Source organism: Canis lupus, chromosome X (genome assembly GCF_011100685.1).
Source record: "Canis lupus familiaris isolate Mischka breed German Shepherd chromosome X, alternate assembly UU_Cfam_GSD_1.0, whole genome shotgun sequence".
Classification (NCBI taxonomy): domain Eukaryota; kingdom Metazoa; phylum Chordata; class Mammalia; order Carnivora; family Canidae; genus Canis; species Canis lupus.
Genome location: NC_049260.1, coordinates 106,545,510 through 106,558,283, shown reverse-complemented (window position 1 = coordinate 106,558,283; position 12,774 = coordinate 106,545,510). Strand labels below are relative to the sequence as shown.

Below are 12,774 nucleotides of genomic sequence, written 5' to 3'. Positions count from 1 at the left end.
ATCCCGGGTCTCCAGGATCGCGCCCTGGGCCAAAGGCAGGCGCTAAACCACTGCGCCACCCAGGGATCCCTAAATAAAATATTTTTAAAAAAATTATCTAACTACATTGTTCAAGTTTAAAATGTTAATTGTAGTCCCAGGGTAAACCCTTAGAAAATCACTTTATTTTAATTTTTTTAAAGATTTAATTTATTTATTCATGAGAGACACACACAGAGAGAGAGGCAGAGATACAGGCAGAGGGAGACAATTATAGACATATGCACACCTTACTAGAGTCCCCAAATATATGAAACAATATTTGACAAATTCAAAGGGAGAAATAGTTTTACAATTGTCAAAAATTTCACTTCTCTCTTTTAGTAATGGATAGAACACCCAGACAGATCAATAATGAAATAGAGGACTTGAACAACACTATAAATCAACTTGACCTAACATACATGTATATTCCACCCCCAAAATGTAGAACATACATTTTCATGTTCACATGGACTCTTCTCAGGATAGAGTATATGTTAAGTCACAAGTATATAGCCCACTTTTTGAGTTATTAGGTTTTTTTGCTGTTGAGTTGTAAGAGTTCCTTATATATTTTGGATGTTAACCCCTCATCAGATTATGGTTCACAAACACTTTTCTCTCATTCTATAGGTTTCCCTTTAACTCTGTTGTTTCCTTTGCTATGCAGAAACTTTTTAGTTTGATATAGTCCCACTTGTCTATTTTGGCTTTTGTGGCCTGTGCTTTTAGTATATTATCTATGAAATCATTGCCAAGACCAATATTATGGAGCTTTCTCAATATGTTTTCTTCTAGGAGTTTTATCTTAAGCCATATATTTAGGTCTTGAGTCCATTTTGACTTGATTGTTGTGTAAGGTATAAGATACGGGTCCAATTTAATTCTTTTACAATGTGGATATCTAGTTTTGCCAATACCATTTGTTGAAGAGAATATCACTTACCCCTAGTGAATTCATAGCACCCTTGTCAAAAATCAGTTGACCATATATACATGGATTTATTTCCAGGCTCTCTATTCTGTCCCACTGGTCTACATATCTACTTTTATGCCAGTACCATATAGTTTTGGTTACTGTAGCTGTGTGACACATTTTGAAATAAGGAAGAATTATGCCTCCAGCTTTGTACTTTTTTTCCTCAAGATTGACTTGGCTATTCATTGTCTTTTATGGTTCCATATGAATTTCAGAATTGTTTTTTTCTATTTATTTTTAAAAAGCCAGTAGTATTTTGATAGGATTGTACTGAATCTATAGATTGCTTTGGGAAATATAGATATTTGAAAAATATTAAGTCTTCTGATCCATGAACATAGGATATCTTTCCATGCGTTTGGTTTTTTAATTTCATTCATCAGTGTTCTGTAGTAAATGAGCTAAGAACTTGAACAAACATTTCTCCAAAAAAGACATACAAATGCAACAACATATATATGAAAAAAAATGATCTAAATTACTAATCATCAGAGATTGTAAATAAAAACCACAATGAGATACCGTATCACACTTGTCAGGAAGGCTATTTAAAAAAGAAGACAACAAGTGTTGCCAAAGATGTAAAGAATTTGGAACCTGGGATCCCTGGGTGGCGCAGCGGTTTAGCGCCTGCCTTTGGCCCAGGGCGCGATCCTGGAGACCTGGGATCGAATCCCACGTCGGGCTCCCAGTGCATGGAGCCTGCTTCTCCCTCTGCCTGTGTCTCTGACTCTCTCTCTCTCTCTCTCTGTGTGTGACTATCATAAATAAATAAAAAATAAAAAAAATTAAAAAAAAAAAAAGAATTTGGAACCTTTGTATATTGTTGGTGGGAATGAAAAATAGTGCAGTCATTATGGGAAACAGTATGGGGGTTTCTCAAAAAATTAAAAATAAAATACCATATGATCTAGTAATCTTATTTCTGAGTATTTATCCACAATAACTGAAGTCAGTGTCTCAAAGAGGTATTAGCACTCCCATGTACACAGAAGTACTATTCACAGTAGCCAGGATATGGAAACAACCTAAATGTGCATTGACAGATGAATTTAAAGTGTGGTATATACATGCAACGGAGTATTCAGCATTAAAAAAAAGAAGGATGCTCATTTCAACAGTACATATACTAAAACTGGCTCTTTATGGAGGGGAAGAGCATGACCCCTACACAAGGACAGCATGCAAATTTGTGAATTGTTCCATATTTTTAAAGAAACGCCACATAAAAAAAGGAAATTCTGCAAAATGTGACAATATGGATGAACCTTGAGGACATTCTGCTACATGAAATAAGGCAGTCAGAGAAAAAAAAAACAACAACCATGTTATTTCATTTATATGAAGTATCTAAAATAGTCAAATTCATAGAATCAGAGTGGAATGGTGGTTGGCCAGGGCTGGGGGGCAGGGGGAAATGGGTAATTGCTAATTGATGGGCATAGTTTCGGTTAAGCAAGATGAGTAAGTTTTAGAGATCCATTGTACAACACTGTACATATATTCAACAATAATGTATTGTACACTTCACAATTTTTAAAAAGGTAGATCTCATATTCATCATCTTAAAAAATTAAATTAAATTTAACTTAATTTACAAGTCCTCCCAAAAAAGTCTCAATAAATTTTAAATGATTGAAATGACACAAAATATCTTCTCTGACCACAACAGAATGGAGCTGTAAGTCAAAAACAGAAGGAAAACTAGAAAAATAAATATGTGGAAATTAAATACCACACTCTTAAAAATATGGAGTCAAAAAAGAAACCAGAAAGGAAATGAAATATATGAAATAAAACTCTCAACATAAAAAATTTATGAGATGTAGCAAAGACCGTGCTCAAAGAAACTGAGAGCTGTAAATATATACATTTTAAAAAGAAGAAATAAATAAATAACCTGACATTATACTTTAAGAAACCAAGAAAAACTAAATATAAAGCTAGTAGAATGAAAAAAATAATAAAGATTAGAGTGGAGATAAAGAAAAGAGAGAATAGAAAAATAATACAGAAAAAAAAATAATACAGGAAATCACCAAACAAAAAGGTAGTTATTTGAAAAGACCAACAAAGTTGACAGACATTTAGCTAGAGTAGTCAAATCACTAAAATCAGAAATGGAAGTGGTGTAACTGAACACCAACAAATTAGGTAACCCAGATGAAATGGACAACATTATACTGGAAGTTCTAGCTAGAGCAATCAGACAAATGAACAAACCAAAAAGCCTCAAATTGGAATGGAAAAAGTAAAACTATATTAATAGATTTCATGATCTTATAGATAGAAAATCCAAAAGAATTCACACACAAAACACTAAAGTTAATAAACAAATTCATCAAAATTGCAGGATAAAAGAGCAACGTGCAAAAATCAATTGTATTCTTTTCTTAAGATTTATTTATTCTATCCTATTCTAGAGACAGAGAGAGAGAGAGAGCACAAGTGGGAGGATGGGCAGAGGGAGAGAATCCCAAGCAGACTCCCTGCAGAACTTGGAGCCTGAGATATGGCTCCATCTCACAACCGTGAGATCATGACCTGAGCTGAAACCAAGAGTCAGATGCTTAAGTGACTGAGCCACCCAGGAACTCCAACAAATCAGTTGTATTCTTATATATGAGCAATGAATAATCTGAAAAGGAAATTAACAAAATAATTCTATTTATAGTAATAGCAAAAAGAATGAAATGCTCTGGAATAAATTTAGCCAAGGAGGCTCAAAAGTTTGAACATAAATACTACAAAACATTACTGAAAGAAATTTTAATACACCTAGAAAAGCTGAAAGACTTATTGCTAAAATGGCAATACTAGGAGCTCCTGAGTGGCCTAGTTGGTTAAGCAGCTGACTCTTGGTCTCAGCCCAGGTCATGATCTCGGGGTCCTGGGATGGAGCCCTGCATCAGGCACCGCACTTAGCAGGAAGTCTGCTTGGGGATTCTCTATCTCCCTCTCCTTCTGCCCCTACCTCCACTCACACACACACACACACACACACACACAGTCACACACACACACACTCTTTCTCTTTAAAATAAATAAGTAAACCTTTAAAAATAAATAAAATGACAATACTAAACAAAACAATCTACAAAATTCAATACAATTCCTATCAAACTTCCAATAGCCTTTTATGCAGAAACACAAAAGCCAACCCTAAAATTGATCTGAAATTGTAAGACATGGGCAGCCTGGGTGGCTCAACGGTTTAGCACTGCCTTCAGCCCAGGGTGTGATCCTGGAGACCTGGGATCAAGTCCCGCGTCGGGCTCCCTGCATGGAGCCTGCTTCTCCTTCTGCCTGTGTCTCTGCCTCTCTCTCTCTCTCTCTTTGTGTCTCTCATGAATAAATAAATAAAATCTTTTAAAAAAATAAAAAGAAATTGTAAGACATGCTGAATAGCCAAAACAACCTTGAAAAAGGAACAATGTTGGAGGCCTCCCACTTTCTGATTTCAAAATTTATTATAATCAAAACAGTGTGGTACTGACATAAGGATATATACAGAAAAATGGAATAGAATTTTAAGTCCAGAGAAAAGCCCGTACATCTACATTCAACTGATTTTTGACAAAGATGCAAGATCATTCAATGAGGCAAAACAGGCTCTTCAAAAAATGATGCTGAGACAACTGGATGACTATATGAAAAAGCATGAAGTTGAATCCCCTACCTTACAATATATACAAAAACTAATTCAAAAATGGATCAAAGACCTAAATGTTCAAAGAGCTAAAACTTCAAAATTCTGAGGAAACCAAAGGACAAATCTTCATGGCTTTGGATTTGGCAGCGGCTTTTTTTTAGATATGACACCAAAAGTACAAGCAAGTATAGAAAAAAAAATAACTTGGACTTCAGTCAAAGTAAAAACTTTTGTGCATCAAGAAAGGGATGAATTTCTCCAGAATGGGAGAAAATATTTGCAAATCATGTATGTTATAAGAGCCAAGTATTCAGAATATATAAAGAACTATTACTATTCAACTACAAAACGACAAACCAGCCAGTTAAAAAATGGGCAAAGTGCTCAAATAGACATTTGTTCAAGGTATATACACGTATGGCCAATAAGCACATGAAAAGATAGTCAACATTAGTACTCAGTCACTGGGGAAATATAAGTAAAAACCTCAAAACCTCATACCCACTTGTATGGCTATACTTAAAAACAAATGGAAATTAACAAGACTTGGCTGGGATGCAGAGAAATTGGAACCCTTGTACTTTCTGGTGGGAATGTAAAATGGTACAGCTGTTGCGGAAAAACATTTGGAGGTTCCTCAAAAATTTACACATGCAATTACCAACTGACCAAGGAATTCTAACTCCTGAGTATATACCTGAAAGAATTTGTCTTTTCAACTATTTTAAAAACAGACATCCAAACAAATACTTGTACATGAATTTTCATACAGAGCTATTCACAAAGTCAAAAGATGAAAATAACCCAAATGCCCTTCAGTGGAAGAATGAATAAAGAAAATATGGTATATCTTTTCAGTGGTATATAATTCAGTCATAAAAAGGAATGAGGAACTGATGCTACAACGTGGATGGACCTCAAAAACAGTATACAATTAAGTAGCATTTAGTATCTTCACTATGTTGTGCATCCATTACATCTACTTTGAAAACATTACCCCAAAGTAGACGCCATCCTCCCCAGCCTCTGGCAACCGCTAATCATTTTCTATCCCTATGGATTTACCTCTACTGAATATTTCATATCAATGGTACTATACAACATGTGACCTTTGGTGCCTGATTTCTTTCACATAGCATATGTTTTTTGAGGTTCATTCATGTTGTAGCATTTGTCCACGTGTCATAATATCCCTGTGACAATATTTCATTCTTTTTTTGGCTATATAATTATCCACATCACGTTCTGTTTAAGAAGACAATTTCAGATAAATTTGAGTAATAAATGTATAAGGTAAAATAATATGACTTGTAAATGACAACATAGGAAAATATCTTCATGACCTTGGCTCAGGCAATAATTTCTTCACCAAGACTCCAACAGCACTAATGACAAAGGAAAATACTGATGAATTGGAAGACATTACAATTGAGAAGTTTTCTTCATTAGGGGGACATCAAGTGAGCGAAACAGCAAGCCATGGGTGGCAGAAAGTACATGTGGCACATGTATCCAACAGAGGACTCAAATTCAGAATCCAACATATCAGTAAAAGAACCCACTATAAATAGGGGCAAGAGACTTAACAGGCACTTTGCAAAAAAGTATATTCAAATGCTCACTAATGGACAACCCCGGTGGCTCAATGGTTTAGCGCCACCTTCAGCCCGGGGTGTGATCCTGGAGACCCGGGATCCAGTCCCACCTCAGGCTCCCTGCATGGAGCCTGCTTCTCCCTCTGCCTGTGTCTCTGCCTCTCTATCTCTCTCTCTGCCTCTTATGAATAAATAAATAAAATATTTTAAAAAAGCAAATGCTCACTAATCACATATTAGACACATGAAAAGGTGCTCATGTTAATTGGCCAAAGAAATGCAGATTAAAGCCATAATCGTACTACTCACCAGGGTGGCAGATATGAAAAAGACAGCCAACTTCAAACGTTGACAAGGATAAGGAGCAACTGAAACCCTCACACACTGCTAGTGGGGATGCAGATTGGTACATTTTGAAAAACATTTTGGCAGTGTTTAAAGAAGGTGAACATATATAAACCCTATGACCCAACCATCCCACACCTAGAGTGCTAGAAATATTCTTTTACTTGATCTATGTGGTAGTTACAAGGATGTTCACTTAGTGCAATCACTGAGCTGGACACTCACTACTTGAGCCTCTTTGCCCCATGCTTCAGTAAGCTTCCTTTAAAATACATATAAATAGGGGCACCTGCGTGGCTCAGCCAGTTAAGCATCTGTCTTTGGCTCAGGTCATGATCTCAGGGTCCTGGGATTGAGCATCGCAGTGAGCTCCCTACTCAGCGGGGAGTCTGCTTCTCCCTCTCCCACTGCTCCTCCAGCTCATTCTCTCTCTCAAACAAAGTAATAAAATCTTTAAAAAAAAAACATAAAAATAGGGGGGAAATGTCTTATGACCATGAGGCTCTAAGTGTTAATGTGTTTTCTTTTGATTATTACAATTATTAAATGATATTGATTAAACAACATAAATATATTATAAATTTGGGTATTTATAAACAAAAAATAAATATTTATTGAAAATCCCACTCAATGCTATAGATGACATCCTTGAAATTAGTTCATATCATGAATATTAATTATTTCCAGAATAAAGCCTCGCTCATCACCAATTATATTCCTATTTCTCATTTTCAGAGATGATATGTCAATAGGCATGTGCAAAATTTTGTTATATAGCAGGGTCACTCAAATTTTATAAATTTCCCTTAGAGGTATATGGCATAAATCAAGTACTGAAAGATCACCATTTTTCCCCAATGATCTATCAATTGATCAGTTGATTAATAAGTCCTACTTCAATTCTGTCTAAAGGAAAACATGGAAAACTATGTGATATGCAGGATTCCCTGACCAGTCATTAGTCACTCAGTTTTCCAGCTAGGATATTTTAAATGCCCCTTTGGCTCCTCAGACATCTTAAACTCTGGGGCAATGCACCACGGGAAGATCAGAGCATGGAAGAGTGGTGGAAGGTGGGTGAGGAAGGGGAGGATGGTGAAGGAGAACCTCCCTTTGGGTTTTCTTCATATCAGTTTTAGGAAGAAGGACGTATGGAACCTACGGATTCAAATAGATCCCTGTAAAACTATCTGTGCCCAATCTCCCTTGGACAGTCCTGACACATGCCTGCCAGGCACAAGTGAACCTTGGTCACTAATGGACTCCTCAGAAGTGGCTCCTCAGATTCATCTCCAAGAGGGATCTCTGGGTCCTGAGCACCCAGGCTGCCTACAGGCCTCAGCGAAGGTGCAGGGTCTACTTTATTGCAACAATTGCCAAGTTCACCTCTGGAGCACTGGATGGTTTTTGACCCCACCTATCTCCAAAATGAGGAAGGAGGTAGGAACGCTCAGAAAAAGGCCAATCTCCCTGGGGAATGCCAGTCCCCTGTGCTCCCTATTGCATCGTTTTGGACTGCTCGATGACATCTGCCAAGGTCAGTTTCCAGTGAGGACAGCATGCTGGGTGGACGGAGCTCTAAAAGGCTGGCAGGCAGGCAGGACATTGGAGGAGACGTAACACCAGGAAGGAGAAAAACCAGTGTGCAGGGATGCTCCCAAGGTGTTTTGGTCAGAGCCATTCCCAGACACCACCAGATCGCAGAGGTCCTTACAATGCAGCCAGCTTCCTGGTGACTGATCCACCAGGGCCCACAGCCAGGAGGCCAGGCACGCTGGCTGTCCCAGAGACTGAAACAGACAGCAAGATCAGGGAGACGGGCAATGCCTGGGTGGCTCAGTGTTTGGGCATCTGGCTTTGGCTCAGGGCATGATCCTGAGGTCCTGGGATTGAGTCCTGCATCATGCTCCCCGCAGGGAACCTGCTTCTCCCTCTACCTACGTCTCTACCTCTCTCTGTGTGTCTCTCATGAATAAAGAAATAAAATCTTTTAAAAATATATAAAATAAATAAAAAGATCAGGGAGATGGGATGGAAATCTCAAAATTCAGGGAACACCAAGAACCTTTACAGTCACACTTAAATTTTGGCAGTGATTTTCCAATTACATGAGAGTAAAGTGCAGATTAAGTTCACGTTTAAAGCTAAAGTGACCAACCCCATATGTTCAGAGAATTTATATTGACATCTAGCCCCAGGCCACCCATCACCAGTTACTGAGGTTTTAAGACTATCTCTGTCCACAGGAGAAAGTACGTGAGAAGTATTCTAAGATAACACTACTCAACAGAGCATTGCTCGAGCATCAGCATCATGTGGCAACTTGCTAGCAATGCCCATTTCCTGGCCCTACCCGAGGCCAACTGAGGTAGAAATTATGGGAATGAGGCCCAGCAATCAGTGTTTCAACAAAATCTGGGTTTTAAATGCTGTTCTAGGGACACCTGGGTGGCTCAGTGGTTGAGCGTCTGCCTTCAGCTTAGGGCATAAACCTGGGGTCCTGGGATCGAATCCTCCACCAGACTCCCCACAGAGGGCCTGCTTCTCCCTCTGCCTGTGTCTCTGCCTCTTTCTGTGTCTCTCATGAATAAAAATCTTTTAAAATGAATGAATGGGGATCCCTGGGTGGCGCAGCGGTTTGGCGCCTGCCTTTGGCCCAGGGCGCGATCCTGGAGACCCGGGATCGAATCCCACATCAGGCTCCCTGTGCATGGAGCCTGCTTCTCCCTCTGCCTATGTCTCTGCCTCTCTCTATTTCTCTCTCTGTGACTATCATAAATAAATAAAAATTTAAAAAAAGAACTGCTTTAAAAAAATAAAATAAAATAAAATAAAATGAATGAATGAATGAATGAATGAATGCTGTTCTAAGGGGACAGTATGGAGTTTAGGGAGCTTAAGGAGGAAGAGGCGATGTGACATTGAAGGAAGGATTGGGACAGGTCGGAAGGCCATACTGGGGGCTAAAAACAAAACCTGAAGGTGCATTAACAGTATGGCTCAGCATTGGATCTGTGAGTTAGAACACAGGAAAGAGGGTTGGCTCTCTTGGAGCCAGGCAGACAAAGTAGAGCCTGGAAACCCAAGTAGGGAGCAGAACATAAAGGATGTGAGAACCGGGGGCTGCTGGAAGCTTAAGCAAAGTGACTGGGTCACTATGGTGGTGCAGGAACATTCCTGAATATGTAGGACAGAAATAAGTGGTTGAGGTATTCTGAGAAGAGGCTGCCTCTCCAGGGACGTGTGCCCCATGCCCAGCTTTCCCTGTGAATCTCCAAGTCCCAGACCCCTTTGCACCTGAGAATGGGTAGAAGGGGGATGATTCCCTGGTCCTAGTCTCTGTAAAGGGACAAGATGTACTTTTGGAGGACTGGCATCCCCTGTTAACAGAGCAGCTCTTTCTTAAAGAGCTCAGAAGTGGAACCTCCTACCTGAGGGGTTATCTTGACAGAACAGGGCTTGGAGTCCTCCAAGAACAAAACAATCCATTGCTCAGAAGAGATTTCTCACCCTATGGGAGACAACCAAGAGGTTTAAGAATGATACTTCCGAGAAGCTACTGCCAGGAGCTGAATGTGTCATGTCTGGAGAGAGAGGCCTGGGGCTTGGGAGACTATTTCAGTCCCTCCCCCTGCCAACAAGGCCCTGGGAAGGGAAACACCCTAAGCTCCAGTGGCCTCTTCTGTAAAATAAGGAGCGTGGTCTCCTGGGCTTCCAAGGCTCCTTCAGCCCTGGTGTCCTACATGATTGCAGGGAGCAGGGGATACAGCTTTATGTGATTGCAGCTGTAACTATAGAGGGACCCAACCAGACTCCTGGGGGCAGCCATGCCATGGTCTGCTCTGAGAGAGAAGGTAGAGACTTGGGTTCTGCATGAATGAGCCTTGATTCAGACATGACCTTGTGCCTCAGCAGCAGCAAGTGGCAGTACTATGCTCTGTGAGCCCTCGACCCCCAACCTCAGGCCTTACAGATGCAGATCTGAGTGGAAGAGGACTGCTGGCCTCTGCTCACCCAGCTCCTTGCTCTTCCTCTCCACTCAGCCTGTCTTCCCTATGATGCCTGCCCCTCGATCCCTGAGGACAGGAGCATACACACTGGGATCTGAGCCCACAGCCCTCACACCAGGTTCAGGCCAGCCTTTGTCTCATTGGTCCCATCTCTGCCAGTGGGATGGAGCCTTCTGCCTCTTTGCTCTGTCCCTCAGATGACTAATCAGCCTGTTCCTTCAGTCTCCGGGCTTCCTGCTGTGTCCTCAGAAAGGCAGTGGAGTTCCCATCTCTTAGCCATATGCTGGGGAGGTGGCAGGCAAGTATAAAGCAGAATGACATCTCTCTTTGATTTCATTCTGCCATTTTATCCCCTAGTGCCCATGTCTCTCCTTTTTCTGACAATCAGGGCTGACAGGAGTGGTCAGGATGCCTTGGGAATGGGGCCCCAGGAAGCTATATCACAAGGCTGAAAGGGAAAAATAGGTATTGATGAGTCAGCCAGGAGCCCCAACTTCTAAATCCAGTCCCACAACTGCAGGGAATGTCCTTTCTTCCTGGAGCCCTTGTATTCAAAGGGCAGTGTGGTCTGAATTTAGAACAGGGTATCCTAAATTCTGTGTTTCGGCCCATTTGCATCTAAAGGCCTTTCTGCTGCTTGCCTTAAATAATTGATCTCTAAAATAGGACCCAGCTTCCCTAGTTCTGACCTCTCCTGAGGATGCCAGTGTAGATGAGGACCTCCAAAATGAGCTTTCACACCAACAGGTATAATAATAGGGGTTGGCAGCTTTATGGAAACAGGAGGGCCCTTTTACTGACTCATTTTCAGTAATTCTGCTGAATCTTGGAAGTGGGCAGTAACTGCTTGCTCCATTGATGTAGTACTTCCTTCAACTTTCGAGTCCATCTCCCCTTTCTAAATGCTACACGAACAAAGGTCCTTTGAATGGTGGTATGACAGGAGCCATCCAGGGTGGTACCAAACAGGGTCACACAAAGAGAATGCCCTCTGAAAGAAGCTGAATTTTCCGTTAATTTCAAGAGCACAATCTCAGTTCTAGAAGGAATGGTGGGGCAGTCAGTCTCCAAGCCTTCAGGAATAAAATGGAATCTTTTCCTTCTGGGTCACTTCCTCCTCTGGGCTTAGTGCTTGCATTCTTCTTAGTAGCCATTTTAGTCACTCCTTTCCTCCATTATTTTGAGGATGAATACACCCCGTAGTGCAAATACTGTCCAAAAAAGGTTCACCCCTAGCCATCACCCCCTCGACACTGCACATATGTTGGGGACTATTTTGGTTCTGTTACTTGCTATCAGTGCATCTAGCTCAATGGGGACATTGGCTTATTGCTTCATAATGACTAGAGAGAAGCATCTCTTGTTTCATACTAAACATTAAACAAAACTCCATGGTTACCAAATAACCCAGAGATGGCAGTCACTTTTTTGGCATAGATACTTCCAGATATTTTTTTCTATCAAGAGCCCCCTCTATGCCTGTTTTCAGATTTGTAAAACAGAAATGATAATTCCATCCTCTAAGGGCTGCTGTGAGGATCAAATGAGATGTGAACATGCCTCACACTGATGGGCCACAGTGGGTGTTCCATAAACATTTAGATCAGTCTTCATCTCTGTTATTTTATTTTATTTTTTTTTAATTTTTTTTTATTTATTTATGATAGGCACACAGTGAGAGAGAGAGAGGCAGAGACACAGGCAGAGGGAGAAGCAGGCTCCATGCACCGGGAGCCCGATGTGGGATTCGATCCCGGGTCTCCAGGATCGCGCCCTGGGCCAAAGGCAGGCGCCAAACCGCTGCGCCACCCAGGGATCCCCTCATCTCTGTTATTTTAAAAAGAAAATAAGCACACAAAAAAAGCATCCTCAGTTAGTGGTTGTTTCCGTCATTCCCAGCTGCTTTTTAAGCCTCCTTGTGGTGGTCATAAGGGTAGCCTAGTTTGACATTCCTCATTTCATTAAAAAGGAAAATTTGGGGGCACCTTGGTGGCTCAGTGCTTGAGCATCCACCTTCAGTTCTGGGATCGAGTCCCACATCAGGCTTCCCACAGGGAGCCCGCTTCTCCCTCTGCCTATGTCTCTGCCTTTCTTTCTGTGTCTCTCATGAATAAATAGATAAAATCTTCAGAAAAAGGGGGAAAATTTTATGAAATAATAAATATAGAGAAG

At 40.7% G+C, this 12,774-nt stretch overlaps 1 non-coding gene across 1 annotated transcript; it reads left to right on the top strand.

Moving 5' to 3' along the window:
• The first annotated feature begins 2,105 nt into the window (after positions 1-2,105).
• Positions 2,106-2,212, top strand: LOC119868633. Its single transcript, XR_005386619.1, has one exon. It is a non-coding gene; the product is annotated as a U6 spliceosomal RNA (small nuclear RNA).
• Positions 2,213-12,774: the final 10,562 nt, after the last annotated feature.